The sequence below is a fragment of the Amphibalanus amphitrite genome, unplaced genomic scaffold, assembly GCF_019059575.1.
Source record: "Amphibalanus amphitrite isolate SeventyFive unplaced genomic scaffold, NRLGWU_Aamphi_draft 000322F_arrow, whole genome shotgun sequence".
Classification (NCBI taxonomy): Eukaryota; Metazoa; Arthropoda; class Thecostraca; order Balanomorpha; family Balanidae; genus Amphibalanus; species Amphibalanus amphitrite.
The window spans coordinates 140,899-167,789 of record NW_024881817.1 but is presented as its reverse complement, the minus strand read 5'-3'; the positions used below and the strand labels follow the sequence as shown (position 1 = coordinate 167,789).

At 50.8% G+C, this 26,891-nt stretch overlaps 1 protein-coding gene across 3 annotated transcripts in view; it reads left to right on the top strand.

The window, feature by feature from the left end:
- The first annotated feature begins 4,061 nt into the window (after positions 1–4,061).
- Positions 4,062–26,891, top strand: part of LOC122388416 (high-affinity choline transporter 1-like) — a 42,520-nt gene continuing 19,690 nt past the window's right edge. The window contains exon 1 of one of the 3 annotated variants that reach the window (XM_043379472.1): positions 4,062–4,246. The gene's annotated coding sequence lies outside the window, so the exon portion shown is untranslated. The remainder of the gene's footprint in view (positions 4,247–26,891) is intronic. The other 2 variants (XM_043379474.1, XM_043379473.1) reach the window with 2 other exon arrangements.

The window sequence follows — 26,891 nt, the reverse complement described above, 5'->3', positions numbered from 1 at the left end:
TCAAATTTCAATTTTCTTTTTGCACCTGTCCAACTCACAGTTTTTGACTGATTTCCTTCAAACTTTCAGGATGTGCTAAGTTCACCGAGTTGTATAACATATCGTTCGGGTTTTTTGAGGTCACTGACCTGAGGTCAGTTAGAGGTCATTACGTCGTAATGTTAAGCCTATGGGAAAATACTAAATTCGGAAAATACTGGAGATATCCGCTTTGTTCTATCACTTTTGTGCTTTGAAACCACAGTACTTAACAGAAGGTCACTTGGTGCTTCTTTGTTTGGTGTACTTATCCATGGGTCAGGTCAAATGAGGTCAACTGAGGTCAAATGACGTTTTTGCCAATAACTTGGCACATAATGACGCTAGAGCTTAAAAAATGGTATCATTGTGTTCCTGGTGATCAGCCGAATCGAATGATATGTAATATGATGCAATTTGGTGAACTTGAACTTAATTTATTAATTTAAGTTTACTTAAAATTTAAGAAAAACTTTAAGTACACTTAAGCAAGCTAAAAAGTATATCATTCGATGCGACTTGACGTGCTGAGTTCACTGGTGCTTTTCCTTTTGCTCTATCTTAATTAGATCAAAAGTTATAAGCGAAAAACTTTTGACCTGTTTTTAGCGAAATTTTTACATTTATACCCCCCAAAACCCCCCTAAATATTGACCTAGAGCAACCAAATTTGCACAGGGGCGAGAACTCCAGGGGGCCCACATACCTACCAAATTTGGTGTTTCTAGGTGCCATAGGAGCCAATCGCGAGGGGGGGGGGGGTCGCATCGACCCCCCCTGCCAGGCCGTGTTATGAAAAATGCCCTGCCAGGGCGAGGGTTAAAATTTTGATCCGTTTTGATCCGGGTTCAACCTTCAATTCCCAAATCCGGCCCGCCCATATCCGTTCTTTTTTAACAAATTTAGAATCCAATCCTATCCGGTCCGCGGATTTATCCGTGGATAACGGATTTATCCGGCCCATGAAGTGCTCTAGTGTCCGTGCCGCCCGCTGACTGCAGTGCTGCCCGCTCCGCCGTCCGCCGTGTATAGTTAGTAGCAGGGGGGTTCGCTCCCGTGCCTTCAGCATTACGAAAAATGGCAACAGCCCGTGAGCAGCATCAGCGCTCACGCACATGTTCAAGAAAAACGACATGTAATGGACTGCTAACGACGGCCCTCTCCACCAATCAGCGCTCGGCATCTCGAGCGCTGATTGGCTGGTAGCAAACGCGTCATATGTGGGTCTCATTTTTTGCGATCAGTGAACGCGTTATTTAATACACAGTGGCCTATGGAGAATGGCACGCGGAACTGAAGGTCAGTGTTTTATTGCTTCGTACATGCGAATGGGGGTAGTTGAGTGGCATTTGACACCATTTTCGAAATCTACAGTGAATTTCTGATCGACTCATGTATATATTTTTATGGATTTGACAGTATTAGTGCTACATAGTCGGTGTTTTATGTTGGTGTTGTTTCTCTCGACGTTTGTCTTGGACTCTTATCCTATCTTTTCTCGAAAATGCTTGCCATAACCAGGTCTTAACTGTATCTGTATAAAGGGAATATGTGTTGAATATGAGGAGAAGGTAGAAATGACCATTCTGCCTATCAAACTGCCAGAAGGTGTGCTTGTAATGTAAGGTGATTGAAACTGCAGTACGGGTTGCAGATGTGGGTTTGACATTAGCATTGTTGTTGTAACCCCACTTGCTCTAATAAAATGGCAACATGGGGTTATGTACCCACTATTGCACAGCCTGGTATCAAGCTGGTTGATATGTGGAGGATAATGAAAGCATAAAACTTTTCTTAAGTGAATAGGAGCGTTGCGTCTTGTGACTTATGTCAAGTCATTTTAAATGAAATGATTGTGATTGTAACTTTTACTTCAATTATTATTGCTAGTTTTGACCTTTTTAATCATCAAGTTTTATGTGTACCAATTTCATATGCCTGTGTAATGTCTGTGCGGCTTTGTGCAGTGAGCGTGTCTTGAAACAAACCAATTTATTTTGTAGGTACCTTTTTTTTACTTCAACAAATGTATGTCAAAGGACAAAAATGTCATGTCTATTATCATTGACACTACTACAGCTAACTTTGCCTATATTCCTATCTTTCAGAGGCATTCATCTGCTTTCCAGTGCAGTACCTAGGAGGCTGCAACTGAAACTCGCACAAAGGCAACCAAGTGTCACTTCATCAGCCTACAGTAACAGCCCATCTGTAATCAAGATATGGGTGAAGTGGCATAGAAGAACAACCAGTAAACATGAAAAGATGTATTTTGTTTTGAACTATTTCTTAGCATAACAGAACAGCACAGTGTGCACACTTACTGCTTTTTATGTTTGCCCTGTGTGCAGTTTTGAATAATTTTAACTATGAAATGCTTTTGCTAACTACTCTCTTTACATAAGCTTCCTTTGTCATGTCTGTGTAATTTTGAGTTTACATGCATGATGTAGGCATGTTAGCATGTATTTCCCTTGGCTTCATAAAACTACTTCCAAGCATTTGTTATGGACATTGGTGCTTCCTATATATGATGCTTCAGATGTGTCCAGTAGTTGATGAAGGGAGAAGAGTAGTAGGACAGCTGATAGGCTGATAGCTATTACCAAAAATATGTGCTTGTCTGCACTTGGGGCTGTTCCATCATATGCAACCTCTATTTACTTCCTTGCGTTAGAAACACCCCATCTTTTGTTTCTTTCCTGTGCGCCCATTGTTTCCGTGGTGCTATAAACGTCAACTTTGAAGTTGGTATCCAAGTGAGCAAAATTTCCATTATTTCAGGCCGTCTTGAATCATTCGTCTTGAATTATATCCCTAACTGACATCCTGTTATTTGTCCTGCAATGTCTGTGCCTGTGTCCGCCCTTACCTCCGGCTCCAGCCTCCAACCAGGCCTGTTGAGCTCTGTCGCCGGCGCGGTGTGTCGCAACGTGCTGTTTCTCCACTCCACCCGACAGCTGCTAGGAATCGTCCTGTGCCATGCGCCATGCGACACAGCAATTGTAAGCTGCAGGTCACATTCGGACTGATTGGCTCCGCGTATGTGCATCCGGCCGGGTGCTAGTCGATATCAGGGACGTGGGTCGGACTGTTGTGGCGGCGTGCACTGTGCTGGTTGAAGTTGTTGCATTTCTGTTAGTGAAAAGCATTAATACATAACCGTGGCCGCAGCCCAATGTTATTGTGGATTTCAGAGGGAGTGGCCAGTCAGGAGGACCCCATGTGGGTATAGATCCAGTGTCCAGTGGGATTGGCTAAGATTTCCGGCGATTGATAAACGCTTCTATGATAGTAAACCTATTGAGTTATGAGGGGAGGTCACGTGAGGGACCTGACCTTACTAAACTCTTGTGAAAACACGACACATACGAACGGTAAGAAACCGACAGCTCTTCTTTCTGCCAAGTGTCATCTTTCTGTGAAGGATTTCTTGGCACTGAGTGTCCAGAAATTGCGTTGCTTTTGGACTGTGTAGAGGCTCACGAGCGACAACATAGGTCAACAACCTGACGTACCTTAAATATGCGACTTGTACCAGAAGATCCAGCTTGATCAAAAGATTGTACATGTCAAATTTCAGCTCTTTAGCTCAAAAGAATTTTGAGTTATCGTAAAAACCGTCAGTGTGGCACCATATCGCCTCCCCGCGCGGTCGGAAGGTAAAAGTTCGCCGGCTCTAACTAAACAAATACGCGTCGCATCGCAAATTCATTGACGGCGTTCGAAGCGTCGTTCAATTTACTTTCGAAACATAACCTAACATTAACATTTATCTGCCTAGCGCAATCTCCAACAAGCAAAAGTTCCGTGCATTCATCCTCATACAGTGTTAGCGGCCGCCGGCCGCCGGCCGCTGACCCACATTCGCGTCATCAGGGAATGCCGCAACTAATTTATTGTTTCCAACTTTTTTCCCGGAGCGTTCTACCTGGTTTATATAGCCTTGGTTAGTAGCACTCCCGTGGTCAGATAATGGTGCCGCTTCCAGCAGCTCTCTGCCAGCTCACGGCGGCTCCGCCCGGGGGCATAGGTGGCGCCACGGTCGGGAGCCAGGTACGGCTAGCAGCGGTGACCCCGGCTGCGCGCCGCCACGCGCTCAGGTGAGCAGACGGCGCGCGACGGTACGGCAGAGAGTGGGGTGCTGCTGCGTCCGTCCACACAGCGCTGGGGTGTGAGTGGAGTGACTGGGGTGACAGAGGACACCCAGCAGCCCGGGATTTCAGAGGTGAGTGAAAAGTGGGCCCGCCGGGACCGCGGCACGGCCAGACTTTCTCCCGATTTTAGTCACCGGTCAGTGGTAGACGATCGTCACCGGGAAATTCCCACTGCAGGTCACCGAGGCCGGCACGTGCGCACGTGCTGCCGTCAGTGGCAGGTAGTTCGGGAACGTCGAGTTTGGGGGTGGTGGTGGGGGGGGGGGGGAGAAGAGCCATTTGAGCAACTGAAAAGGGTGGGGAAATCGTAATCGATAAAGAATGGCCGTTGAGTTCGGCTATGTGATTGGGCCCGGTACAGTTTTGCTTTCAGTTTGTTTAGGAACACCGTTTCGGCACCTACGTAAAAGACAACCAAAAACATAAAAATGTGATGTTTTTATGACGCGATAGGTTCACGACATAACGTGTTTTGCTTCCCACTGTCTTATGCCAGCCTTCGAGGTGCGTTTGCGACCTTCAGCTTTACGACACGTGCCGACGGTCTCCCCGGCACCCAGTGTTTCTCCGTCCTTGGGTAACCTACCGCACCAGCCGGGCGAAGCGCAGTGATGTGATAGAATGATGTAGGCACAAGTGTCCCATGGCCTGCGTACCCCTCACCATGACATTCAGCCGACCACGCCGACCACATGGGGAGAGCGCCGGTCCTGTTCAGTGTACTGAGGTGCCGGGAATGGGGAGAGCGCCGGTCCTGTTCAGTGTACTGAGGTGCCGGGAATGGGGAGAGCGCCGGTCCTGTTCAGTGTACTGAGGTGCCGGGAATGGGGAGAGCGCCGGTCCTGTTCAGTGTACTGAGGTGCCGGGAATGGGGAGAGCGCCGGTCCTGTTCAGTGTACTGAGGTGCCGGGAATGGGGAGAGCGCCGGTCCTGTTCAGTGTACTGAGGTGCCGGGAATGGGGAGAGCGCCGGTCCTGTTCAGTGTACTGAGGTGCCGGGAATGGGGAGAGCGCCGGTCCTGTTCAGTGTACTGAGGTGCCGGGAATGGGGAGAGCGCCGGTCCTGTTCAGTGTACTGAGGTGCCGGGAATGGGGAGAGCGCCGATCCTGTTCAGTGTACATACATACATACATACATACATACATGTTACAACATACCCCACCCGGCTCTGATACAACATGTACCTAACCGCCATCTTGGAAAAAACATCCTCGTGCTAAAAAATACAGCGGACAGCTGGAGAAATCCGTTTTCACTCACGCAGCCCTAGAACCTACCCTCACCACCGCTACGGAGATCTTTCAAATTCGTGCACATCTAAATGCCCAAAACACACATTTTCTTTCAACTTACTTTTTTAGAATGACATTAAGAAAACATAAAATCGGCTCTCACCTCGAGACGCGTCCACTCAGCCACAAGACAGAACAGGGAAAGATGGCGCCCGGAAAACCTCGTCGGCTGGTCGTGTCGCGAGCGCCATCCATTGTATAAGTTTGGCACAATTCGCCCTGATACAACTTGGACATGATACAACTCTCCCCGCTCTCCCCTATTAGGTCAATTGGGGAACGGGGAGCAAGAATATGACCTTTATTTGGCCCTAGCTCTTACCCCTTACCCCTTAATCGGCCCTTAAAGGAAGGGGCGCGTCAAAAGTGCCTCAAGGGTTCGTCTGATCGCCAAAATAAGGGTCGCAATCGATTCCCCGGGTCAATATCTAGCCGCAGCCTCGGGTTCCAGATGTGTGCAACTTACCCCTTACCCCTTAATCGGCCCTTAAAGGAAGGGGCGCGTCAAAAGTGCCTCAAGGGTTCGTCTGATCGCCAAAATAAGGAACGCAATCGATTCCTCGGGTCAATATCTAGCCGCAGCCTCGGGTTCCAGATGTGTGCAACTTACCCCTTACCCCTTAATCGGCCCTTAAAGGAAGGGGCGCGTCAAAAGTGCCTCAAGGGTTCGTCTGATCGCCAAAATAAGGGTCGCAATCGATTCCCCGGGTCAATATCTAGCCGCAGCCTCGGGTTCCAGATGTGTGCAACTTACCCCTTACCCCTTAATCGGCCCTTAAAGGAAGGGGCGCGTCAAAAGTGCCTCAAGGGTTCGTCTGATCGCCAAAATAAGGAACGCAATCGATTCCTCGGGTCAATATCTAGCCGCAGCCTCGGGTTCCAGATGTGTGCAACTTACCCCTTACCCCTTAATCGGCCCTTAAAGGAAGGGGCGCGTCAAAAGTGCCTCAAGGGTTCGTCTGATCGCCAAAATAAGGGTCGCAATCGATTCCCCGGGTCAATATCTAGCCGCAGCCTCGGGTTCCAGATGTGTGCAACTTACCCCTTACCCCTTAATCGGCCCTTAAAGGAAGGGGCGCGTCAAAAGTGCCTCAAGGGTTCGTCTGATCGCCAAAATAAGGAACGCAATCGCTTCCTCGGGTCAATATCTAGCCGCAGCCTCGGGTTCCAGATGTGTGCAACTTACCCCTTACCCCTTAATCGGCCCTTAAAGGAAGGGTGCCACCTTCCGAAATTTTTGTTCTATGAATCTATTTTACTTATTTGAATTTTTAGACGTGGTTAGCGCGTCCACAATATACAAAAAACTGAAACATTGCATTTAATACATTGGCCAAAAAAAAGATCGTTGTTTATATCACCACTACAACTCAAGGTCGTTTGATGTGGCAGCTAGGACGGCTGGCATATCCTGTTGTCATGGCAACATATCATTCTGCCATTTGCATTGATGGCGCAACTGAGACAAAAAGATGAACAAATAAAAAGGAAGAAGATAACATGATTTGAACTAAGTTGTAGGTAACCAAGTAGGTAACTGTTGGCCATATTTGCCACCTAATTGGTTATTCAAAAGAACATCAAATAAGTCGAGTAAAGGTTTTTCCTTTACAATGCTTAAGAGATCTATGGAACCCTTCACCCTTCATGCAACTTACTAGAAAAACTTCCCAATTAAAATTTTAAAACTTAAGTGTATACCATAAAGAAAAAATATACCCTTTCAAAATGATAAAACATGCTTCAAAAGTATAACTTTCATACATACCTTTGCTGATTTCATGTTTTATAAAATACCCTTAACACGACGAGGAAATAGTGCTGAAGATTTTTGCCTGCCCGAATGCTGGCAGCAAAACTCGCAAATGATAACTTCACGTGTGGATTCAATGCTGACCGTCTCGAGCATAGGTAAGTGAAGCCGGTTTTTAGGTTCATGTGAGGCTAATCTTGTAAAAACTGCGTTGTGTCCAAAAGGTGGCACCCTTCCTTTAAAGGAAGGGGCGCGTCAAAAGTGCCTCAAGGGTTCGTCTGATCGCCAAAATAAGGGTCGCAATCGATTCCCCGGGTCAATATCTAGCCGCAGCCTCGGGTTCCAGATGTGTGCAACTTACCCCTTACCCCTTAATCGGCCCTTAAAGGAAGGGGCGCGTCAAAAGTGCCTCAAGGGTTCGTCTGATCGCCAAAATAAGGAACGCAATCGATTCCTCGGGTCAATATCTAGCCGCAGCCTCGGGTTCCAGATGTGTGCAACTTACCCCTTACCCCTTAATCGGCCCTTAAAGGAAGGGGCGCGTCAAAAGTGCCTCAAGGCTTCGTCTGATCGCCAAAATAAGGGTCGCAATCGATTCCCCGGGTCAATATCTAGCCGCAGCCTCGGGTTCCAGATGTGTGCAACTTACCCCTTACCCCTTAATCGGCCCTTAAAGGAAGGGGCGCGTCAAAAGTGCCTCAAGGGTTCGTCTGATCGCAAAAATAAGGGTCGCAATCGATTCCTCGGGTCAATATCTAGCCGCAGCCTCGGGTTCCAGATGTGTGCAACTTACCCCTTACCCCTTAATCGGCCCTTAAAGGAAGGGGCGCGTCAAAAGTGCCTCCAGGGTTCGTCTGATCGCCAAAATAAGGGTCGCAATCGATTCCCCGGGTCAATATCTAGCCGCTGCCTCGGGTTCCAGATGTGTGCAACTTACCCCTTACCCCTTAATCGGCCCTTGAAGGAAGGGGCGCGTCAAAAGTGCCTCAAGGGTTCGTCTGATCGCCAAAATAAGGGTCGCAATCGATTCCTCGGGTCAATATCTAGCCGCAGCCTCGGGTTCCAGATGTGTGCAACTTACCCCTTACCCCTTAATCGGCCCTTAAAGGAAGGGGCGCGTCAAAAGTGCCTCAAGGGTTCGTCTGATCGCCAAAATAAGGGTCGCAATCGATTCCCCGGGTCAATATCTAGCCGCAGCCTTGGGTTCCAGATGTGTGCAACTTACCCCTTACCCCTTAATCGGCCCTTAAAGGAAGGGGCGCGTCAAAAGTGCCTCAAGGGTTCGTCTGATCGCCAAAATAAGGGTCGCAATCGATTCCTCGGGTCAATATCTAGCCGCAGCCTCGGGTTCCAGATGTGTGCAACTTACCCCTTACCCCTTAATCGGCCCTTAAAGGAAGGGGCGCGTCAAAAGTGCCTCAAGGGTTCGTCAGATCGCCAAAATAAGGGTCGCAATCGATTCCCCGGGTCAATATCTAGCCGCAGCTTGGGGTTCTAGATGTGTGCAACTTACCCCTTACCCCTTAATCGGCCCTTAAAGGAAGGGGCGCGTCAAAAGTGCCTCAAGGGTTCGTCTGATCGCCAAAATAAGGGTCGCAATCGATTCCCCGGGTCAGCCTCGGGTTCCAGATGTGTGCAACTTACCCCTTACCCCTTAATCGGCCCTTAAAGGAAGGGGCGCGTCAAAAGTGCCTCAAGGGTTCGTCTGATCGCCAAAATAAGGGTCGCAATCGATTCCCCGGGTCAATATCTAGCCGCAGCCTCGGGTTCCAGATGTGTGCAACTTACCCCTTACCCCTTAATAGGCCCTTAAAGGAAGGCCCCTTCCTTTAAGGGCTCCAGATCGATTGCGTCAAAAGTGCCTCAAGGGTTCGTCTGATCGCCAAAATAAGGGTCGCAATCGATTCCTCGGGTCAATATCTAGCCGCAGCCTCGGGTTCCAGATGTGTGCAACTTACCCCTTACCCCTTAATCGGCCCTTAAAGGAAGGGGCGCGTCAAAAGTGCCTCAAGGGTTCGTCTGATCGCCAAAATAAGGGTCGCAATCGATTCCCCGAGTCAATATCTAGCCGCAGCCTCGGGTTCCAGATGTGTGCAACTTACCCCTTACCCCTTAATCGGCCCTTAAAGGAAGGGGCGCGTCAAAAGTGCCTCAAGGGTTCGTCTGATCGCCAAAATAAGGGTCGCAATCGATTCCCCGGGTCAATATCTAGCCGCAGCCTCGGGTTCCAGATGTGTGCAACTTACCCCTTACCCCTTAATCGGCCCTTAAAGGAAGGGGCGCGTCAAAAGTGCCTCAAGGGTTCGTCTGATCGCCAAAATAAGGGTCGCAATCGATTCCCCGGGTCAATATCTAGCCGCAGCCTCGGGTTCCAGATGTGTGCAACTTACCCCTTACCCCTTAATCGGCCCTTAAAGGAAGGGGCGCGTCAAAAGTGCCTCAAGGATTCGTCTGATCGCCAAAATAAGGGTCGCAATCGATTCCCCGGGTCAATATCTAGCCGCAGCCTCGGGTTCCAGATGTGTGCAACTTACCCCTTACCCCTTAATCGGCCCTTAAAGGAAGGGGCGCGTCAAAAGTGCCTCAAGGGTTCGTCTGATCGCCAAAATAAGGGTCGCAATCGATTCCCCGGGTCAATATCTAGCCGCAGCCTGGGGTTCCAGATGTGTGCAACTTACCCCTTACCCCTTAATCGGCCCTTAAAGGAAGGGGCGCGTCAAAAGTGCCTCAAGGATTCGTGTGATCGCCAAAATAAGGGTCGCAATCGATTCCCCGGGTCAATATCTAGCCGCAGCCTCGGGTTCCAGATGTGTGCAACTTACCCCTTACCCCTTAATCGGCCCTTAAAGGAAGGGGCGCGTCAAAAGTGCCTCAAGGGTTCGTCTGATCGCCAAAATAAGGGTCGCAATCAATTCCTCGGGTCAATATCTAGCCGCAGCCTCGGGTTCCAGATGTGTGCAACTTACCCCTTACCCCTTAATCGGCCCTTAAAGGAAGGGGCGCGTCAAAAGTGCCTCAAGGGTTCGTCAGATCGCCAAAATAAGGGTCGCAATCGATTCCCCGGGTCAATATCTAGCCGCAGCTTCGGGTTTCAGATGTGTGCAACTTACCCCTTACCCCTTAATCGGCCCTTAAAGGAAGGGGCGCGTCAAAAGTGCCTCAAGGGTTCGTCTGATCGCCAAAATAAGGGTCGCAATCGATTCCCCGGGTCAATATCTAGCCGCAGCCTCGGGTTCCAGATGTGTGCAACTTACCCCTTACCCCTTAATCGGCCCTTAAAGGAAGGGGCGCGTCAAAAGTGCCTCAAGGGTTCGTCTGATCGCCAAAATAAGGGTCGCAATCGATTCCCCGGGTCAATATCTAGCCGCAGCCTCGGGTTCCAGATGTGTGCAACTTACCCCTTACCCCTTAATAGGCCCTTAAAGGAAGGGGCGCGTCAAAAGTGCCTCAAGGGTTCGTCTGATCGCCAAAATAAGGGTCGCAATCGATTCCTCGGGTCAATATCTAGCCGCAGCCTCGGGTTCCAGATGTGTGCAACTTACCCCTTACCCCTTAATCGGCCCTTAAAGGAAGGGGCGCGTCAAAAGTGCCTCAAGGGTTCGTCTGATCGCCAAAATAAGGGTCGCAATCGATTCCCCGGGTCAATATCTAGCCGCAGCTTCGGGTTCCAGATGTGTGCCAGGCGCGGATACAAGGGGGGGCCATGGGGGCCATGGCCCCCCCCCTTGGCCGATTTTTTTCAAAAATAAAATAAAAAGTTAAAAAGTTAAAAAGCTGAAAAGGGGGCCTCCTGAAAATAAAGTGGCCGAAATCCGATGAGTTTTTTTTTAACCTACCCACTTAGTTATTTCTTAGAAGACTAGCTGAGAAGACTTCTTTGTTAGAAAAAGCTTTTCATAACTTGGAGGTCTCTTATACTCACAGAGATGACCACTTTTACAGGGCCTCCTAACCTGCACAGAGGGCCTCCAAGCCTGCACAGATGTTGAGATGTTGCCTGAACAGCTAGATAAGCTCAATAGACGCAGTTTTTTTTTTGGGGGGGGGGGCCCAACAAGTGGGAAGATGGGGCCTCCAACAGGTGGGATTATGGGGGGTGGGCCTCCTGGTTTCTAATGGCCCCTCCCTTGGAGATTTTCTGGATCCGCCCCTAATGTGTGCAACTTACTCCTTACCCCTTAATCGGCCCTTAAAGGAAGGGGCGCGTCAAAAGTGCCTCAAGGATTCGTCTGATCGCCAAAATAAGGAACGCAATCGATTCCTCGGGTCAATATCTAGCCGCAGCCTCGGGTTCCAGATGTGTGCAACTTACCCCTTACCCCTTAATCGGCCCTTAAAGGAAGGGGCGCGTCAAAAGTGCCTCAAGGGTTCGTCTGATCGCCAAAATAAGGGTCGCAATCGATTCCTCGGGTCAATATCTAGCCGCAGCCTCGGGTTCCAGATGTGTGCAACTTACCCCTTACCCCTTAATCGGCCCTTAAAGGAAGGGGCGCGTCAAAAGTGCCTCAAGGGTTCGTCTGATCGCCAAAATAAGGGTCGCAATCGATTCCCCGGGTCAATATCTAGCCGCAGCCTCGGGTTCCAGATGTGTGCAACTTACCCCTTACCCCTTAATCGGCCCTTAAAGGAAGGGGCGCGTCAAAAGTGCCTCAAGGGTTCGTCTGATCGCCAAAATAAGGGTCGCAATCGATTCCTCGGGTCAATATCTAGCCGCAGCCTCGGGTTCCAGATGTGTGCAACTTACCCCTTACCCCTTAATCGGCCCTTAAAGGAAGGGGCGCGTCAAAAGTGCCTCAAGGGTTCGTCTGATCGCCAAAATAAGGGTCGCAATCGATTCCCCGGGTCAATATCTAGCCGCAGCCTTGGGTTCCAGATGTGTGCAACTTACCCCTTACCCCTTAATCGGCCCTTAAAGGAAGGGGCGCGTCAAAAGTGCCTCAAGGGCACGGGTGGAGAATGTTTGAAAAAGTTACCCCGGCCGGCGACCGAAAGTCAGAAAGACGATGATGCTCAAATATTTGTCAACGGTTATCAACAAACCCTTATTCTGTGGCGTAGAATAATGGATGTCTGCCGTTTGTACGTTTTTAGGGAAAACTGCTGCACGCAGGTGCGGAAGATTTCGTAATTGTAGCAACAATTTTGCAACACGCCTTAAAATTTCGGACGCATGTCACCTAGTGCTAGGTCAGGTCATCAGGTCAAATTTGCTGGATGATCGTGCTAAAAATGCCATCATGACCTTTGCAAAGCTTATTCCGTGGAAGTTGCAACCTTCCCACACAAAACAAAATGTCAAATTTGACCGTTTTGACCCTCTTATTGATTTGAGCTCGCACCTGAAATATTATTCGCGACCGAGCCTTAAACGAATAATCGAATGTTTTGTTTGCAGTGTTGCTCCGTTATGTTCATGAACTGTGAGAAAAGTTGTCGGAGAACGCTAAAATCAGAGAAATTTGGCTTTTGATGATCTATGGTGATTTTATTATTGAGCTTGCCTAAAACATGACCAGATTTCTCTGGTCACGTTTGTCGCTCTTTCAAACGTCGTTCCGCTTCTCGCCTCGTAGCCCAGTAGCCGAGTTAGAAGGAGCGTGAAAAGCCCACCTCTCGACTCAGCGTGTTATGATAAGGCCACCACCCTGGCGCGGGTTAAGTTGGGGGAGCCCTGAGCCCCAGCACCTCGTCCTTCTTTCTCACTGATATTACCCTCGTCCTGTCTTGTGATGTCATTACAGTGCTATCTTACGATAACGGCCCTTAAATATGATTTAATTCTGTTTGATGAAACATGTCGGGCTCCGCGATGAAAAGACTTGAAAACATAGAAGCTCCAAAATGAAAATAAGTACATTTTCAAGAACTTTTCAAGGTAGATAAGAAAAATGAGAGACACTCTTATAGATGGCAGTTTTTTTTCGTATGGAGACAGCTTTTAGGATTTGCAAAAGTGGAAAAAGTTACCCCGGCCGCGCCGGGGTCGGCTGAAAGTTACCCCGGCCACGGCCGGGGTGGCCGGGGCAGGTTCTCCACCCATGCTCAAGGGTTCGTCTGATCGCCAAAATAAGGGTCGCAATCGATTCCTCGGGTCAATATCTAGCCGCAGCCTCGGGTTCCAGATGTGTGCAACATACCCCTTACCCCTTAATCGGCCCTTAAAGGAAGGGGCGCGTCAAAAGTGCCTCAAGGGTTCATCAGATCGCCAAAATAAGGGTCGCAATCGATTCCCCGGGTCAATATCTAGCCGCAGCTTCGGGTTTCAGATGTGTGCAACTTACCCCTTACCCCTTAATCGGCCCTTAAAGGAAGGGGCGCGTCAAAAGTGCCTCAAGGGTTCGTCTGATCGCCAAAATAAGGGTCGCAATCGATTCCTCGGGTCAATATCTAGCCGCAGCCTCGGGTTCCAGATGTGTGCAACTTACCCATTACCCCTTAATAAGCCCTTAAAGGAAGGGGCGCGTCAAAAGTGCCTCAAGGGTTCGTCTGATCGCCAAAATAAGGGTCGCAATCGATTCATCGGGTCAATATCTAGCCGCAGCCTCGGGTTCCAGATGTGTGCAACTTACCCCTTACCCCTTAATCGGCCCTTAAAGGAAGGGGCGCGTCAAAAGTGCCTCAAGGGTTCGTCTGATCGCCAAAATAAGGGTCGCAATCGATTCCCCGGGTCAATATCTAGCCTCAGCCTCGGGTTCCAGATGTGTGCAACTTACCCCTTACCCCTTAATCGGCCCTTAAAGGAAGGGGCGCGTCAAAAGTGCCTCAAGGGTTCGTCTGATCGCCAAAATAAGGGTCGCAATCGATTCCTCGGGTCAATATCTAGCCGCAGCCTCGGGTTCCAGATGTGTGCAACTTACCCCTTACCCCTTAATCGGCCCTTAAAGGAAGGGGCGCGTCAAAAGTGCCTCAAGGGTTCGTCTGATCGCCAAAATAAGGGTCGCAATCGATTCCCCGGGTCAATATCTAGCCGCAGCCTCGGGTTCCAGATGTGTGCAACTTACCCCTTACCCCTTAATCGGCCCTTAAAGGAAGGGGCGCGTCAAAAGTGCCTCAAGGATTCGTCTGATCGCCAAAATAAGGGTCGCAATCGATTCCCCGGGTCAATATCTAGCCGCAGCCTCGGGTTCCAGATGTGTGCAACTTACCCCTTACCCCTTAATCGGCCCTTAAAGGAAGGGGCGCGTCAAAAGTGCCTCCAGGGTTCGTCTGATCGCCAAAATAAGGGTCGCAATCGATTCCCCGGGTCAATATCTAGCCGCAGCCTCGGGTTTCAGATGTGTGCAACTTACCCCTTACCCCTTAATCGGCCCTTAAAGGAAGGGGCGCGTCAAAAGTGCCTCAAGGGTTCGTCTGATTGCCAAAATAAGGGTCGCAATCGATTCCTCGGGTCAATATCTAGCCGCAGCCTCGGGTTCCAGATGTGTGCAACTTACCCCTTACCCCTTAATCGGCCCTTAAAGGAAGGGGCGCGTCAAAAGTGCCTCAAGGGTTCGTCTGATCGCCAAAATAAGGGTCGCAATCGATTCCCCGGGTCAATATCTAGCCGCAGCCTCGGGTTCCAGATGTGTGCAACTTACCCCTTACCCCTTAATCGGCCCTTAAAGGAAGGGGCGCGTCAAAAGTGCCTCAAGGGTTCGTCTGATCGCCAAAATAAGGGTCGCAATCGATTCCCCGGGTCAATATCTAGCCGCAGCCTCGGGTTCCAGATGTGTGCAACTTACCCCTTACCCCTTAATCGGCCCTTAAAGGAAGGGGCGCGTCAAAAGTGCCTCAAGGGTTCGTCTGATCGCCAAAATAAGGGTCGCAATCGATTCCTCGGGTCAATATCTAGCCGCAGCCTCGGGTTCCAGATGTGTGCAACTTACCCCTTACCCCTTAATCGGCCCTTAAAGGAAGGGGCGCGTCAAAAGTGCCTCAAGGGTTCGTCTGATCGCCAAAATAAGGGTCGCAATCAATTCCTCGGGTCAATATCTAGCCGCAGCCTCGGGTTCCAGATGTGTGCAACTTACCCCTTACCCCTTAATCGGCCCTTAAAGGAAGGGGCGCGTCAAAAGTGCCTCAAGGGTTCGTCAGATCGCCAAAATAAGGGTCGCAATCGATTCCCCGGGTCAATATCTAGCCGCAGCTTCGGGTTTCAGATGTGTGCAACTTACCCCTTACCCCTTAATCGGCCCTTAAAGGAAGGGGCGCGTCAAAAGTGCCTCAAGGGTTCGTCTGATCGCCAAAATAAGGGTCGCAATCGATTCCCCGGGTCAATATCTAGCCGCAGCCTCTGGTTCCAGATGTGTGCAACTTACCCCTTACCCCTTAATCGGCCCTTAAAGGAAGGGGCGCGTCAAAAGTGCCTCAAGGGTTCGTCTGATCGCCAAAATAAGGGTCGCAATCGATTCCCCGGGTCAATATCTAGCCGCAGCTTCGGGTTCCAGATGTGTGCAACTTACCCCTTACCCCTTAATAGGCCCTTAAAGGAAGGGGCGCGTCAAAAGTGCCTCAAGGGTTCGTCTGATCGCCAAAATAAGGGTCGCAATCGATTCCTCGGGTCAATATCTAGCCGCAGCCTCGGGTTCCAGATGTGTGCAACTTACCCCTTACCCCTTAATCGGCCCTTAAAGGAAGGGGCGCGTCAAAAGTGCCTCAAGGGTTCGTCTGATCGCCAAAATAAGGGTCGCAATCGATTCCCCGGGTCAATATCTAGCCGCAGCTTCGGGTTCCAGATGTGTGCCAGGCGCGGATACAAGGGGGGGGGGGGCCATGGGGGCCATGGACCCCCCCTTGGCCGATTTTTTTCAAAAATAAAATAAAAAGTTAAAAAGTTAAAAAGCTGAAAAGGGGGCCTCCTGAAAATAAAGTGGCCGAAATCCGATGAGTTTTTTTTTTTAACCTACCCACTTAGTTATTTCTTAGAAGACTAGCTGAGAAGACTTCTTTGTTAGAAAAAGCTTTTCATAGCTTGGAGGTCTCTTATACTCAAAGAGATGACCACTTTTACAGGGCCTCCTAACCTGCACAGAGGGCCTCCAATCCAAGCCTGCACAGATGTTGAGATGTTGCCTGAACAGCTAGATAAGCTCAATAGACGCAGTTTTTTTTGGGGGGGGGCCAACAAGTGGGAAGATGGGGCCTCCAACAGGTGGGATTATGGGGGGGGGCCTCCTGGTTTCTAATGGCCCCTCCCTTGGAGATTTTCTGGATCCGCCCCTAATGTGTGCAACTTACTCCTTACCCCTTAATCGGCCCTTAAAGGAAGGGGCGCGTCAAAAGTGCCTCAAGGATACGTCTGATCGCCAAAATAAGGAACGCAATCGATTCCTCGGGTCAATATCTAGCCGCAGCCTCGGGTTCCAGATGTGTGCAACTTACCCCTTACCCCTTAATCGGCCCTTAAAGGAAGGGGCGCGTCAAAAGTGCCTCAAGGGTTCGTCTGATCGCCAAAATAAGGGTCGCAATCGATTCCCCGGGTCAATATCTAGCCGCAGCCTCGGGTTCCAGATGTGTGCAACTTACCCCTTACCCCTTAATCGGCCCTTAAAGGAAGGGGCGCGTCAAAAGTGCCTCAAGGGTTCGTCTGATCGCCAAAATAAGGGTCGCAATCGATTCCTCGGGTCAATATCTAGCCGCAGCCTCGGGTTCCAGATGTGTGCAACTTACCCCTTACCCCTTAATCGGCCCTTAAAGGAAGGGGCGCGTCAAAAGTGCCTCAAGGGTTCGTCTGATCGCCAAAATAAGGGTCGCAATCGATTCCCCGGGTCAATATCTAGCCGCAGCCTTGGGTTCCAGATGTGTGCAACTTACCCCTTACCCCTTAATCGGCCCTTAAAGGAAGGGGCGCGTCAAAAGTGCCTCAAGGGTTCGTCTGATCGCCAAAATAAGGGTCGCAATCGATTCCTCGGGTCAATATCTAGCCGCAGCCTCGGGTTCCAGATGTGTGCAACTTACCCCTTACCCCTTAATCGGCCCTTAAAGGAAGGGGCGCGTCAAAAGTGCCTCAAGGGTTCATCAGATCGCCAAAATAAGGGTCGCAATCGATTCCCCGGGTCAATATCTAGCCGCAGCTTCGGGTTTCAGATGTGTGCAACTTACCCCTTACCCCTTAATCGGCCCTTAAAGGAAGGGGCGCGTCAAAAGTGCCTCAAGGGTTCGTCTGATCGCCAAAATAAGGGTCGCAATCGATTCCTCGGGTCAATATCTAGCCGCAGCCTCGGGTTCCAGATGTGTGCAACTTACCCATTACCCCTTAATAAGCCCTTAAAGGAAGGGGCGCGTCAAAAGTGCCTCAAGGGTTCGTCTGATCGCCAAAATAAGGGTCGCAATCGATTCATCGGGTCAATATCTAGCCGCAGCTTCGGGTTCCAGATGTGTGCAACTTACCCCTTACCCCTTAATCGGCCCTTAAAGGAAGGGGCGCGTCAAAAGTGCCTCAAGGGTTCGTCTGATCGCCAAAATAAGGGTCGCAATCGATTCCCCGGGTCAATATCTAGCCGCAGCCTCGGGTTCCAGATGTGTGCAACTTACCCCTTACCCCTTAATCGGCCCTTAAAGGAAGGGGCGCGTCAAAAGTGCCTCAAGGGTTCGTCTGATCGCCAAAATAAGGGTCGCAATCGATTCCTCGGGTCAATATCTAGCCGCAGCCTCGGGTTCCAGATGTGTGCAACTTACCCCTTACCCCTTAATCGGCCCTTAAAGGAAGGGGCGCGTCAAAAGTGCCTCAAGGGTTCGTCTGATCGCCAAAATAAGGGTCGCAATCGATTCCCCGGGCCAATATCTAGCCGCAGCCTCGGGTTCCAGATGTGTGCAACTTACCCCTTACCCCTTAATCGGCCCTTAAAGGAAGGGGCGCGTCAAAAGTGCCTCAAGGATTCGTCTGATCGCCAAAATAAGGGTCGCAATCGATTCCCCGGGTCAATATCTAGCCGCAGCCTCGGGTTCCAGATGTGTGCAACTTACCCCTTACCCCTTAATCGGCCCTTAAAGGAAGGGGCGCGTCAAAAGTGCCTCCAGGGTTCGGTTCGTCTGATCGCCAAAATAAGGGTCGCAATCGATTCCCCGGGTCAATATCTAGCCGCAGCCTCGGGTTTCAGATGTGTGCAACTTACCCCTTACCCCTTAATCGGCCCTTAAAGGAAGGGGCGCGTCAAAAGTGCCTCAAGGGTTCGTCTGATCGCCAAAATAAGGGTCGCAATCGATTCCTCGGGTCAATATCTAGCCGCAGCCTCGGGTTCCAGATGTGTGCAACTTACCCCTTACCCCTTAATCGGCCCTTAAAGGAAGGGGCGCGTCAAAAGTGCCTCAAGGGTTCGTCTGATCGCCAAAATAAGGGTCGCAATCGATTCCCCGGGTCAATATCTAGCCGCAGCCTCGGGTTTCAGATGTGTGCAACTTACCCCTTACCCCTTAATCGGCCCTTAAAGGAAGGGGCGCGTCAAAAGTGCCTCAAGGGTTCGTCTGATCGCCAAAATAAGGGTCGCAATCGATTCCCCGGGTCAATATCTAGCCGCAGCCTCGGGTTCCAGATGTGTGCAACTTACTCCTTACCCCTTAATCGGCCCTTAAAGGAAGGGGCGCGTCAAAAGTGCCTCAAGGGTTCGTCTGATCGCCAAAATAAGGGTCGCAATCGATTCCCCGGGTCAATATCTAGCCGCAGCCTCGGGTTCCAGATGTGTGCAACTTACCCCTTACCCCTTAATAGGCCCTTAAAGGAAGGGGCGCGTCAAAAGTGCCTCAAGGGTTCGTCTGATCGCCAAAATAAGGGCCGCAATCGATTCCTCGGGTCAATATCTAGCCGCAGCCTCGGGTTCCAGATGTGTGCAACTTACCCCTTACCCCTTAATCGGCCCTTAAAGGAAGGGGCGCGTCAAAAGTGCCTCAAGGGTTCGTCTGATCGCCAAAATAAGGGTCGCAATCGATTCCTCGGGTCAATATCTAGCCGCAGCCTCGGGTTCCAGATGTGTGCAACTTACCCCTTACCCCTTAATCGGCCCTTAAAGGAAGGGGCGCGTCAAAAGTGCCTCAAGGGTTCGTCTGATCGCCAAAATAAGGGTCGCAATCAATTCCTCGGGTCAATATCTAGCCGCAGCCTCGGGTTCCAGATGTGTGCAACTTACCCCTTACCCCTTAATCGGCCCTTAAAGGAAGGGGCGCGTCAAAAGTGCCTCAAGGGTTCGTCAGATCGCCAAAATAAGGGTCGCAATCGATTCCCCGGGTCAATATCTAGCCGCAGCTTCGGGTTCCAGATGTGTGCCAGGCGCGGATACAAGGGGGGGCCATGGGGGCCATGGCCCCCCCCCCCTTGGCCGATTTTTTTCAAAAATAAAATAAAAAGTTAAAAAGTTAAAAAGCTGAAAAGGGGGCCTCCTGAAAATAAAGTGGCCGAAATCCGATGAGTTTTTTTTTTAACCTACCCACTTAGTTATTTCTTAGAAGACTAGCTGAGAAGACTTCTTTGTTAGAAGATTGGTAAAGCTTTTCATAACTTGGAGGTCTCTTATACTCACAGAGATGACCACTTTTACAGGGCCTCCTAACCTGCACAGAGGGCCTCCAAGCCTGCACAGATGTTGAGATGTTGCCTGAACAGCTAGATAAGCTCAATAGACGCAGTTTTTTTTTGGGGGGGGCCCAACAAGTGGGAAGATGGGGCCTCCAACAGGTGGGATTATGGGGGGGGGGGCCTCCTGGTTTCTAATGGCCCCTCCCTTGGAGATTTTCTGGATCCGCCCCTAATGTGTGCAACTTACTCCTTACCCCTTAATCGGCCCTTAAAGGAAGGGGCGCGTCAAAAGTGCCTCAAGGATTCGTCTGATCGCCAAAATAAGGAACGCAATCGATTCCTCGGGTCAATATCTAGCCGCAGCCTCGGGTTCCAGATGTGTGCAACTTACCCCTTACCCCTTAATCGGCCCTTAAAGGAAGGGGCGCGTCAAAAGTGCCTCAAGGGTTCGTCTGATCGCCAAAATAAGGGTCGCAATCGATTCCTCGGGTCAATATCTAGCCGCAGCCTCGGGTTCCAGATGTGTGCAACTTACCCCTTACCCCTTAATCGGCCCTTAAAGGAAGGGGCGCGTCAAAAGTGCCTCAAGGGTTCGTCTGATCGCCAAAATAAGGGTCGCAATCGATTCCCCGGGTCAATATCTAGCCGCAGCCTCGGGTTCCAGATGTGTGCAACTTACCCCTTACCCCTTAATCGGCCCTTAAAGGAAGGGGCGCGTCAAAAGTGCCTCAAGGGTTCGTCTGATCGCCAAAATAAGGGTCGCAATCGATTCCTCGGGTCAATATCTAGCCGCAGCCTCGGGTTCCAGATGTGTGCAACTTACCCCTTACCCCTTAATCGGCCCTTAAAGGAAGGGGCGCGTCAAAAGTGCCTCAAGGGTTCGTCTGATCGCCAAAATAAGGGTCGCAATCGATTCCCCGGGTCAATATCTAGCCGCAGCTTCGGGTTCCAGATGTGTGCCAGGCGCGGATACAAGGGGGGGGGCCATGGGGGCCATGGCCCCCCCCCTTGGCCGATTTTTTTCAAAAATAAAATAAAAAGTTAAAAAGTTAAAAAGCTGAAAAGGGGGCCTCCTGAAAATAAAGTGGCCGAAATCCGATGAGTTTTTTTTAACCTACCCACTTAGTTATTTCTTAGAAGACTAGCTGAGAAGACTTCTTTGTTAGAAGATTGGTAAAGCTTTTCATAACTTGGAGGTCTCTTATACTCACAGAGATGACCACTTTTACAGGGCCTCCTAACCTGCACAGAGGGCCTCCAAGCCTGCACAGATGTTGAGATGTTGCCTGAACAGCTAGATAAGCTCAATAGACGCAGTTTTTTTTTTGGGGGGGGGGGCCCAACAAGTGGGAAGATGGGGCCTCCAACAGGTGGGATTATGGGGGGGCCTCCTGGTTTCTAATGGCCCCTCCCTTGGAGATTTTCTGGATCCGCCCCTAATGTGTGCAACTTACTCCTTACCCCTTAATCGGCCCTTAAAGGAAGGGGCGCGTCAAAAGTGCCTCAAGGATTCGTCTGATCGCCAAAATAAGGAACGCAATCGATTCCTCGGGTCAATATCTAGCCGCAGCCTCGGGTTCCAGATGTGTGCAACTTACCCCTTACCCCTTAATCGGCCCTTAAAGGAAGGGGCGCGTCAAAAGTGCCTCAAGGGTTCGTCTGATCGCCAAAATAAGGGTCGCAATCGATTCCTCGGGTCAACATCTAGCCGCAGCCTCGGGTTCCAGATGTGTGCAACTTACCCCTTACCCCTTAATCGGCCCTTAAAGGAAGGGGCGCGTCAAAAGTGCCTCAAGGGTTCGTCTGATCGCCAAAATAAGGGTCGCAATCGATTCCTTGGGTCAATATCTAGCCGCAGCCTCGGGTTCCAGATGTGTGCAACTTACCCCTTACCCCTTAATCGGCCCTTAAAGGAAGGGGCGCGTCAAAAGTGCCTCAAGGGTTCGTCTGATCGCCAAAATAAGGGTCGCAATCGATTCCTCGGGTCAATATCTAGCCGCAGCCTCGGGTTCCAGATGTGTGCAACTTACCCCTTACCCCTTAATCGGCCCTTAAAGGAAGGGGCGCGTCAAAAGTGCCTCAAGGGTTCGTCTGATCGCCAAAATAAGGGTCGCAATCGATTCCCCGGGTCAATATCTAGCCGCAGCCTCGGGTTCCAGATGTGTGCAACTTACCCCTTACCCCTTAATCGGCCCTTAAAGGAAGGGGCGCGTCAAAAGTGCCTCAAGGGTTCGTCTGATCGCCAAAATAAGGGTCGCAATCGATTCCTCGGGTCAATATCTAGCCGCAGCCTCGGGTTCCAGATGTGTGCAACTTACCCCTTACCCCTTAATCGGCCCTTAAAGGAAGGGGCGCGTCAAAAGTGCCTCAAGGGTTCGTCAGATCGCCAAAATAAGGGTCGCAATCGATTCCCCGGGTCAATATCTAGCCGCAGCTTCGGGTTTCAGATGTGTGCAACTTACCCCTTACCCCTTAATCGGCCCTTAAAGGAAGGGGCGCGTCAAAAGTGCCTCAAGGGTTCGTCTGATCGCCAAAATAAGGGTCGCAATCGATTCCTCGGGTCAATATATAGCCGCAGCCTCGGGTTCCAGATGTTTGCAACCTACCCCTTACCCCTAAATCGGCCCTTAAAGGAAGGGGCGCGTCAAAAGTGCCTCAAGGGTTCGTCTGATCGCCAAAATAAGGGTCGCAATCGATTCCCCGGGTCAATATCTAGCCGCAGCCTCGGGTTCCAGATGTGTGCAACTTACCCCTTACCCCTTAATCGGCCCTTAAAGGAAGGGGCGCGTCAAAAGTGCCTCAAGGATTCGTCTGATCGCCAAAATAAGGGTCGCAATCGATTCCTCGGGTCAATATCTAGCCGCAGCCTCGGGTTCCAGATGTGTGCAACTTACCCCTTACCCCTTAATCGGCCCTTAAAGGAAGGGGCGCGTCAAAAGTGCCTCAAGGGTTCGTCTGATCGCCAAAATAAGGGTCGCAATCGATTCCTCGGGTCAATATCTAGCCGCAGCCTCGGGTTCCAGATGTGTGCAACTTACCCCTTACCCCTTAATCGGCCCTTAAAGGAAGGGGCGCGCCCCTTCCGCGCCCCTTCCTTTAAGGGCCGATTAAGGGGTAAGGGGTAAGTTGCACACATCTGGAACCCGAGGCTGCGGCTAGATATTGACCCGGGGAATCGATTGCGACCCTTATTTTGGCGATCAGACGAACCCTTGAGGCACTTTTAACGCGCCCCTTCCTTTAAGGGCCGATTAAGGGGTAAGGGGTAAGTTGCACACATCTGGAACCCGAGGCTGCGGCTAGATATTGACCCGGGGAATCGATTGCGACCCTTATTTTGGCGATCAGACGAACCCTTGAGGCACTTTTGACGCGCCCCTTCCTTTAAGGGCCGATTAAGGGGTAAGGGGTAAGTTGCACACATCTGGAACCCGAGGCTGCGGCTAGATATTGACCCGGGGAATCGATTGCGACCCTTATTTTGGCGATCAAACGAACCCTTGAGGCACTTTTGACGCGCCCCTTCCTTTAAGGGCCGATTAAGGGGTAAGGGGTAAGTTGCACACATCTGGAACCCGAGGCTGCGGCTAGATATTGACCCGAGGAATCGATTGCGACCCTTATTTTGGCGATCAGACGAACCCTTGAGGCACTTTTGACGCGCCCCTTCCTTTAAGGGCCGATTAAGGGGTAAGGGGTAAGTTGCACACATCTGGAACCCGAGGCTGCGGCTAGATATTGACCCGGGGAATCGATTGCGACCCTTATTTTGGCGATCAGACGTACCCTTGAGGCACTTTTGACGCGCCCCTTCCTTTAAGGGCCGATTAAGGGGTAAGGGGTAAGTTGCACACATCTGGAACCCGAGGCTGCGGCTAGATATTGACCCGGGGAATCGATTGCGACCCTTATTTTGGCGATCAGACGAACCCTTGAGGCACTTTTGACGCGCCCCTTCCTTTAAGGGCCGATTAAGGGGTAAGGGGTAAGTTGCACACATCTGGAACCCGAGGCTGCGGCTAGATATTGACCCGAGGAATCGATTGCGACCCTTATTTTGGCGATCAGACGAACCCTTGAGGCACTTTTGACGCGCCCCTTCCTTTAAGGGCCAATTAAGGGGTAAGGGGTAAGTTGCACACATCTGAAACCCGAGGCTGCGGCTAGATATTGACCCGGGGAATCGATTGCGACCCTTATTTTGGCGATCAGACGAGCCCTTGAGGCACTTTTGACGCGCCCCTTCCTTTAAGGGCCGATTAAGGGGTAAGGGGTAAGTTGCACACATCTGGAACCCGAGGCTGCGGCTAGATATTGACCCGAGGAATCGATTGCGACCCTTATTTTGGCGATCAGACGAACCCTTGAGGCACTTTTGACGCGCCCCTTCCTTTAAGGGCCGATTAAGGGGTAAGGGGTAAGTTGCACACATCTGGAACCCCAGGCTGCGGCTAGATATTGACCCGGGGAGTCGATTGCGACCCTTATTTTGGCGATCAGACGAACCCTTGAGGCACTTTTTACGCGCCCCTTCCTTTAAGGGCCGATTAAGGGGTAAGGGGTAAGTTGCACACATCTGGAACCCGACGCTGCGGCTAGATATTGACCCGAGGAATCGATTGCGACCCTTCTTTTGGCGATCAGACGAACCCTTGAGGCACTTTTGACGCGCCCCTTCTTTTAAGGGCCGATTAAGGGGTAAGGGGTAAGTTGCACACATCTGGAACCCGTGGCTGCGGCTAGATATTGACCCGAGGAATCGATTGCGACCCTTATTTTGGCGATCAGACGAACCCTTGAGGCACTTTTGACGCGCCCCTTCCTTTAAGGGCCGATTAAGGGGTAAGGGGTAAGTTGCACACATCTGGAACCCGAGGCTGCGGCTAGATATTGACCCGGGGAATCGATTGCGACCCTTATTTTGGCGATCAGACGAACCCTTGAGGCACTTTTGACGCGCCCCTTCCTTTAAGGGCCGATTAAGGGGTAAGGGGTAAGTTGCACACATCTGGAACCCGAGGCTGCGGCTAGATATTGACCCGAGGAATCGATTGCGACCCTTATTTTGGCGATCAGACGAACCCTTGAGGCACTTTTGACGCGCCCCTTCCTTTAAGGGCCGATTAAGGGGTAAGGGGTAAGTTGCACACATCTGGAACCCGAGGCTGCGGCTAGATATTGACCCGGGGAATCGATTGCGAACCTTATTTTGGCGATCAGACGAACCCTTGAGGCACTTTTGACGCGCCCCTTCCTTTAAGGGCCGATTAAGGGGTAAGGGGTAAGTTGCACACATCTGGAACCCGAGGCTGCGGCTAGATATTGACCCGAGGAATTGATTGCGACCCTTGTTTTGGCGATCAGACGAACCCTTGAGGCACTTTTGACGCGCCCCTTCCTTTAAGGGCCGATTAAGGGGTAAGGGGTAAGTTGCACACATCTGGAACCCGAGGATGCGGCTAGATATTGACCCGAGGAATCGATTGCGACCCTTATTTTGGCGATCAGACGAACCCTTGAGGCACTTTTGACGCGCCCCTTCCGTTAAGGGCCGATTAAGGGGTAAGGGGTAAGTTGCGCACATCTGGAACCCGAGGCTGCGGCTAGATATTGACCCGGGGAATCGATTGCGACCCTTATTTTGGCGATCAGACGAACTCTTGAGGCACTTTTGACGCGCCCCTTCCTTTAAGGGCCGATTAAGGGGTAAGGGGTAAGAGCTAGGGCCAAATAAAGGTCATATTCTTGCTCCCCGTCCCCCAATTGACCTTATATGAGTTTTTTAAGCGATTCTGAATCCGACGCTGTATTCGTTGCTGTTGCTGACGCTAACTTCACGGACATAGTGAAACAGCAAATAGCGGCCGATCCGGTACCGAGGTGCCGAGGTGCCGGGGGAGGCGGCTGCCTCAGTACTCAGTAGGTGTGAGGGGACATCTTGCTCGTCGTGCGGTAACCGCGGTGATCCGCGCTGCTCGCGAGAACTGCTCGTCAGAAAAACACCGGCCCTGCAACGGTCCTCGGCCGACTGGTTTGGGTGACGTCATATTGAACACATCGCTGGAGTGTGCCGAGAGAGAGACCGGCCCTCTGCACATACAGCTGGTAAAATTGGCGTACCTAGCTACACCACACAGCAATAAACATCTTCTCCGGAGCTCTTCCGCAGCTTGGCGATTGACCTTAATCTGATTTAATGTCAATTAATGCTTCCACCTAACATATTTTATCATCGTAGTAACCGCATTTATGTACTCGTCTCGTACCGATATATTAAGTTCGTTCCACGTATAAATTGCTGCACAAAGCTCAGATTACAGCCGGGTGGGTGTCATTAGCCCGGATTATTGTCTCTGTAAGATGAAAACACGCGTCGATCACCGATTGCCGGCCGCGTCAGAACACGCTTCCCTTATCCGCTGGCATTCTCTTTGCCTTCCTCGTTCCAAAGTTTTAGCTACTCCAGGCTGCTTGACATAGGCACACAATGGATGCAATGCAATCGGATATACATTTGACATAACTCGCCGAACTCTTGCCATTTTCTATACCGGTCATTGACTTCCTAATAGTCATAAACACGTTCTAAGCGCTGCAGCTTTTCTTCAGCTGGGCAGCAGTGAGGTCGGAATGACTCGCAGTTGTGCGCTAATCAGCAAGTTCAGGAGGAATCGTGTTAGCTGTCGTCTCGCTGCTACATACACATAACGGTGGTTAGAACCTAGCGTGCGAGTTAAAAGCCTTCGTCGCGATTTTGCCGAAAATGTCACGATGCAGAGTGTTTTTTGCAAGCGATCTCGTAAACGCGTGAAGCAGTTCAGTGACAGATGAGATTTCCAGAGTGAATGACTATTCAGGGAAGCTGTCTTCTCTATGCTGGTGATAGGCGACATTAGGTTATAAATTAACTTTGCAGCTGATAATGATGGTAGAGTCCAACTCGGCTCCACATCTGCCCGGCACCGTTGCTACCAAACTGACATAATACTGACGCTGCTCGGGTGCCTATTGGCAGTTGCAGAATCACAGTGGCATTTGCTCCCTCCTCTGTGCCTCAGCCTGTGTGCCGGTGGCGAGGGGAGGGCCGGCAGGGTCAAATTAGGCGCGCTCTTTTGTCACGCGCCGTGAGCTCAAGGTCACCTGCTCCACCCCGTAACAATACAACATGGGATGAGCGAGTTCCG